Here is a 7102-nt window from a genome sequence, read left to right as displayed (position 1 = left end):
TTTACCCTTTGGTGGTTTGTAATTGCATTTATTTTATTGTAGATGGTGTACCTTTTCATCTATATGAAAACCATTTTTATGTACTTTGAATATTAATTCATCTGTTTTGCCAATTTCATGATTGTTGTTTTGGTAATTTCCCTTACTAACTGTATATAAAGGGATTTTTTTTGTTATATATCTTACAGAACTTTTACTAGCTTCTGAATTGCTTTTTAAAAATTTGTTCTTTTTAGATATACATGACAGTAGAGTGTATTTGTCATATGATACATACATGGAGTGTAACTTATTCTATTTAGAATCCCATTCTTGCAGTTGCACATGATGTAGAGTTGATGGTATTTCCCATAGAGAAAAAAATATATATCCCCCTTTTTTTTTAAATGGACTCTTACTGTATTTCCCAGGTTGGTCTTGAACTGCTGGGCTCAAGTGATCCTCCTTCTTTAGCCTCCTGAGAAGAGCTGGGACAACATGTGCATGCCACTGCACCCGTGTCTTTTTATATTATTTTAATTAACAAATATTAATTGTATGCATTTATGAGGTACAATATGATGTTTTTTAAAAATTTAAAAAATATTTTTAGTTGTAGATGAACACAGTACCTTTATTTTGTTTATTTAGTTTTTTTGTTGTTGTTGTTATGTGGTGCTGGGGATTGAACTCAGGGCCTAGGTAAGTGCTATACCACTGAGCCACAACCCCAGCCTCAATATGATGTTTTGATATATTCATACAACATGGATTAATTAAATCAAGCTAATTGAATCTATTATCTCACACTTTTTTGGTAGTAAGACATTTACTTTACTTTCTTAGCTATTTAAAAATACACATCATTATTTTTAAGTAAAATCACTCTGCTGTGCAATAGATTTCAAAAAGAGATCCTGCATCATTATGTTACCTGAAATAAGCCAGGCAGAGAAGGACAAATGCTCCATGATTTGGCTCATATGTAGAATATAAAAAAGGGTTGATATCATAGAGGTTGAAAGTATAATGGTGGTTACCAGAGGCTGGGGAGAGTGGAGGTGGGGAAGGAGGAATTGGAAATGGTTGATCAATAGATACTAGTTGGATAGGGGTTTGAAGTTTTGGTGTGGTATTGAACAGTTGTGAGACTATACATAATGATAAAGTACTGTATATTTCAAAAAGCTAGAAGAAAAAAATTTGAATGTTTTCACTATAAAGAAATGATAAATGTTTGAAGAGATTAATGTTTACCCTGATTTGAATATGTACATAAACATGTGTATACATATATAATATTCTAGTTTTTATGTATGAGATAAAAATAGATTTAAGGGCTGGGTGAGGTAGTTTATGCCTGTAATCCCAGCAACTCAGGAAACTGAGGCGAGAGGATTGCAAGTTCAAGGCCAGCCTCAGCAATTTAGTGAGGCCCTAAGTAACTTAGTGAGACCCTGTCTCAAAATAAAAAAAATTGAGAGGGCTGGGGATGTGGCTTGGTGGTTAAGTGTTCCAGGGTTCAACCCCTAGTACCAAAAATTATTTTTAAAAATAAATAAATAAATTTAAGGGCTAAAAGTAGCTCAGTAGTAGAGTGCTTGCTTCACATGTGGAAGACCCTGGGTTCAATCCCTAGTGCTGCCCAAAATAGTCAATTAAAACATCATAAACTTCCCTCTCTTTCTTTTTTGTGGTACTGAGAATTTAGTTCAGGGATGCTTTACCACTGAACTACATCCCAAACCCTTCTTATTTTTTATTTTGTGGCATAAAATGTTTTTGTGCCACAACATGCAACTAAATCAGTCAGGGTCACTCCAAGTGAATTGGGCTGGCTACTAAATAATCACACAGACACAGAAAGTACCTTTTTCTTGGGGTTCAGCGACGGCTCCTCTGCCCCAGCTCCCACAAGGGAAGCAAGAGGGGCAGACAAAAGAGAGAGCATACCTGAGACCATCCTATTTACTGAGGGGAGCTCAGTAAACATTCCATCCAAAAAAGGTAAGGGGTAATATTACAAAGGAACAAGAAGGCAGCCCACTCCCATTGGGTAATGCCCACTCCCAGTGCTTCACTCCCCTGCTGAGCGAAGAGGGGATCCACCTGTTTCTGTGTGCAGCGGAAATCAGTCTCCACATTTCCATTGCTCAAAGCTAGGGGGCACTCAGCTCCTATGTGGCAGCTCCCAATATTTTTGGTAAATTGCTGAGGCTGGCCTTGAACTTCTGATCCTACTGCCTCGGCTTCCTGAGTTGTTGGGATTACAGGCATATGCTACTCCAACTGGCCTCATTCCTCTTGCCTAACTGAAACTTTGTACCCTTTATAAGATTATCCAAAGGAATTAATATCGATATTTTGAAGAGACACCTGTATTCCCATATTTAATTGCTGTACTAGTCACAATAACCAAGATATGGAAACATATTGGTACATAGACACAGTGGAATACTATTTGGCCATAAAAAACAATGAAATCCTGTCACTTGTGATCACGTGCATGGAACTGGAGATCATTATATTAAGTAAAATAAGGAATACACAGAAAGACAAGTACCTCATGATCTCATTCATATGTACAATCTAAAAATATGATTTTTATATACTTAAATTCACCAACCTTTTTTCCTCTCTCTAGTACTACTGGATAGAACCCAAGGGCATTCTGCATCTGAGTTACACCCCCAGTCCTTATTAGTTTGAGACAGGGTCTTGTTAAGTTGCACAGGCTGACCTCAAACTTGCCATCCTCCTTCTTCAGCTTCCAGAATAACTAGGATTACAGGTATACACCACAGATAATCTTTTATCTTTTGTAGTTTTGTTAGTTTGCTTATTTTTTGTGGTGCTGATTATTGAACCCAAGGCCTCAGCATGCTAGGAAAGCACTATACCGTTGAGCTACAGCTCCAGCCCTTGTTTTGAATTCTTTAATTGAAATATGTTTTTAAAAAACTTTATTTTTTTAGTTGTAATTGGACACAATACCTTTATTTTACTTATTTACTTTTTATGTGGTGCTGAGGATCAAACCCAGTGCCTTGCACATGCTAGGCGAGCATTCTACAACCTCAGCCCCCTTTAATTGAAATATTATGTACAAAGTGTACATTATTACACATGTCACGAGCATGTTCAATGAATTTTCAAAAACTGAATAATTCCATGTAATAAACACCCAGATCAATAAACAGAAGAGCACCAGTACCCTGGAAGCTTATTTTGTGCTTCCATTGAGTTACTGACTGCTTCTTCCCACACAAAGGATTCTGTTAGCTTTCTATGGCTTCATTTTAAAAATATATCATTTTTAGTCAGGTGCAGTGGCAAATACCTGTAATTCCAGTGTCTGGGAATGAGGCAGGAGAATTTCAGTTTTGAGCCTCAGCAACTTAGCAAGACCCTGTCTCAAAATATAACAAATAAATAAAAAGGTGTGGGGATGTAACTCAATGGTAGAGTACCTCTGAGTTCAATCCCCAGAACCAATAAATAAATAAGTCAATTCAAATAAAATATATCATTAAAACATTTTTGGGGGGATAGGGGGTGAGTCTAGGATCCATTTTTTCAGATTACCATCCTATTGTCCCAACACCATTTATTGAATAATCCATCTTTTGTCTACTGATATGACATTTGATATTGATCATATAACAGTTTCTTTTAGGTATTTGGACCTATTTCTGAACTCTTGTTTCATTGATGTGTCTCTGTTTAAGGTTTCAAGGAGGGGAGTGACGTGAAGTAAGTTCTTAGAAGATCACTCTGAGTTGGGCCTGGTGATACACACATGTAATCCCAGCTACTCAGAAGGCTGAGGCTGCAGAATTGAAAGTTCAAGGCCAGCCTCAGCAACTTAGTGAGACCCTGTATCAAAATAAGATATTGAAAGGACTGAGGATATAGCTCAGTGGTAAAGTGCCCTATATTCAATCCCCAGTGACTGTCTCTCTCTCTCTCTCTCTCTCTCTCTCTCTCTCTCTCTCTCTCTCTCTCTCACACACACACACACACACACACACACACACACTAATCACTCCAGCTGTGCATGGAGAATGGACTATGTAATGGAGGAATGGGCAGAGTATAAGTAGATAGACAATTTTGTAGGAATATTGTGGCACTTTGAGAGACAATAATGACTTTGGTTAGGGAGGTACAGTAGGATAGACCCAAGTGGTCAGATCTGAGTTATGGTATGGGTATTTAATTCATGTGTCAGTATTACCCAACATTTGTAATTTCTGTGTCTTTATAATGTATTTTAATATATCATAAGGCCAATACCTCTTCATTACTCCTCTTTTTTCATAGATTTTTTTTCTGGCATTTCATGATTACCTCATTTTTATATGGACTTTAGAATCAGTTTTTCTAGTTTCAAAAACTCCTGTTGGAGTTTTAATCATTATCAAGTTAAACTTATAGATTAATATAAAGATAAGAATGAACATCTGTGTACTATGAGTCATCCTATTTAACAACAGGACATTTCCCAAGACTTTGTATCCCCCAGAATTGGATAACGACTTTTTCATTCACATCTTGTATATTTCACATTTTTTAGTCCTGAGTATTTTTTGGTAATTGCTATTTGAAATGGAATTTTCTCTACCATTATATTTTGATCATCAATTATTAATATCTCAAACACAAATGTATAAAATATAATAAATGTTAAAATTTCTCATATTTGTTTCAGATCATTGTTTTGTTTAGTTGTTTAGTAGTGCTGGGGGATGAAACTCAGGGTCTTGGGCATGCTGGGAAAGTGTTGTACCACTAAACTATACCACTGGCCCTTTTAATCTTTCCTTCTTTTGTTGAAAAAAGAAGATATATTTAGAATTAGACAGCTGGACTCTGTCTAAATGAGCCCAATTTTGTTGGCAAAGTCTAAAACATCAAAATCAGGAGCCAGTCAAACGTCTGCGTCTGCCTTCTTCTTTCCATGAAGCCTGATCAGGGTTTTAACCTTGGTCCCATCAATGTCATAGAGCTTCTTTACAACTACTTTGATCTGGTGTTTGTTGGCCTTGACATCTACAATGAACACAAGTGTGTTGTTGTCTTCAATCTTCTTCATAGCTGACTCAGTGGTCGGGGGAACTTGATGATGGCATAGTGGTCAAGCTTGTTTCTCCTGAGGATATTTGGCCTGCCTCGGGAGCTGCAATGTCTTGGGTCACCGGTGGGTAGGTGATGTGCAGATCTTCTTCTTTTAATGGCTGCGGACACCCTCAACATTGCCCTTTTGGCCTTCAAAGCTTTTGCTTTGGCTTCAGCTTTGGGAGGGGCACCATCTTGGTGAAAAAGCTTACCTTTTCTTTTGAGACATGGTTTTGCTAAGTTGCTTAGGCTGGCCCTGAACTTGTGATCCTCCTGCCTCAGACTTCTGAGCAGCTGGGATTATAGGTGTGCATCATCTTGCCTGGCCAGATCATTGTTGTTTTTAAAGAATAAAATGATTATGGACAACATTAAAACCTTTCCCATCTCATTAATCTCCTTTCCTCCCTACATGTAACCTGATACTGGAAAGTATCCCCTGTTACACTAATATGCACCCATAAATGTTATATAGCATCCTATTGGACCTACTTTTCTTGAGAACCCTGATTAATAAGGATTTTGGTACCAAGAGTGTTTCTAGAGGAACATAATCCTGTGGATAACTCTTCTGAATTGGTTCTGGAGTTTTTAGAATTGCTCCTCTGATACAACTAGGTTTAAATGCAATAATAATTCTATTTACAACGGTAAAGAGGGAACTGGGGAAATGGAAATAGACTTTTCAGGAATTTCTAATCACCAGCTCTGAACTGCCATTAATTCTAGGAGACACAAAATGTCACTGTGGTTCATCAATCAAAGTAGGGATTGATGGTGGTCAGGTGATCAAAGGAGTTTTATCTCAGGTCCACCTCACAATGGATCTGGTGGGTCCTTGATCCCATTCGATGGTTATTTTACCATTCTGGCTTGCATTATTTGTAATATGCATAGTCAGCAACTAGCAGTATCCCAATATTGTCTATCTTGTGGAATGTGGGTTATTATGGTAGAAAAGGCCAAATGCAAACCACTAGAACTGCCTCTACCTAGGAAAATAGTAAACCAAAACCAATATTGTATTCCTGGAGGGATTTATTTCCTTGGGAGATTAGTGCCACTACCAATACTTGAAGGATGCAGGGGTGAGGACTTCTACCACGTCCCCATTCAACTTGCCTATTTGGCATGTACAGTCGACAGATGGATCTTCGAGAATGACAATGGATTATCAAAATCTTAACCATGTGGTGACTCCAATTGAAGCTTTGGTACCATATGCAGTTTCATTGCTTGAACAACTCAAGACATCCCCTGGTATTTGGTATGCAGCTGTTGATCTAGAAAATGATTTTTCCCTCAATGCCTATAAGTAAAGACCACCAGAAATCGTTTGCTTTCAGCCATCAAGGCCTGCAATACTGTCTTATCCCAGGGGCATATAAACTTTCTACTCTATGTTATAGTTTAGTCCACAAGGACCTTGCTTGCCTTCACCTTCCACAAAATGCCAGTGATTCATTGTATTGATGACATTATGATGATTAGACTTAATGAGAAATCAGTACCAACTACTGTAGATTTGCTGGAAAGACATTTGTATGTCAGAGGTTAGGAAATAAATCTAACAAAAATTCAAGGCCCTCCATCTCAGAGCATTTTCTGTGGATCCAGTGGTGTGGGGTATATTGAGAAAGCTTTTTTTTTTTTCATACCGGGCATTGAACTCAGGGGCACTTGACCACTGAGCCACATTACCAGCCCTGTTTTGTATTTTATTTAGAGACAGGGTCTCACTAAGTTGCGTTGCACCTTGCCGCTGAGGCTGGCTTTGAACTTGTGATCCTCCTGTCTCAGCCTCCCAAGCCGCTGGGATTATAGGCATGCACCACCGTGCCTGGCTTGAGAGAGCCTTTTAAAGAAGGTTGAATTGTTGCACCTGGCCAAAAAAGATGCATGATATCTAGTGTGCCTCTTTGGACTTTGTAAGACAACATATTCACAATTTAGGTGTGCTACTCTGACCCCTTTACAAAGTGACCTAAAAAAGCTGCTAGATTTT

The 7102-nt window shown here is 38.0% G+C and overlaps 1 pseudogene across 1 annotated transcript; it reads right to left on the bottom strand.

The window, feature by feature from the left end:
- Window positions 1–4855: 4855 nt before the first annotated feature.
- LOC308639432 (large ribosomal subunit protein uL23-like) lies at window positions 4856–6562 on the bottom strand (annotated as a pseudogene). The gene is made up of 2 exons: window positions 6538–6562; window positions 4856–5291 (listed from the first exon to the last, which is right to left on the bottom strand). The product of its transcript is annotated as a large ribosomal subunit protein uL23-like (transcript).
- Window positions 6563–7102: the final 540 nt, after the last annotated feature.

The sequence above is a fragment of the Spermophilus citellus genome (assembly GCF_964194105.1).
Source record: "Spermophilus citellus genome assembly, chromosome: X".
Lineage (NCBI taxonomy): Eukaryota > Metazoa > Chordata > Mammalia > Rodentia > Sciuridae > Spermophilus > Spermophilus citellus.
The sequence above is the reverse complement of the archived record's forward strand: the minus strand, read 5'-3'. Positions and strand labels throughout refer to the sequence as shown.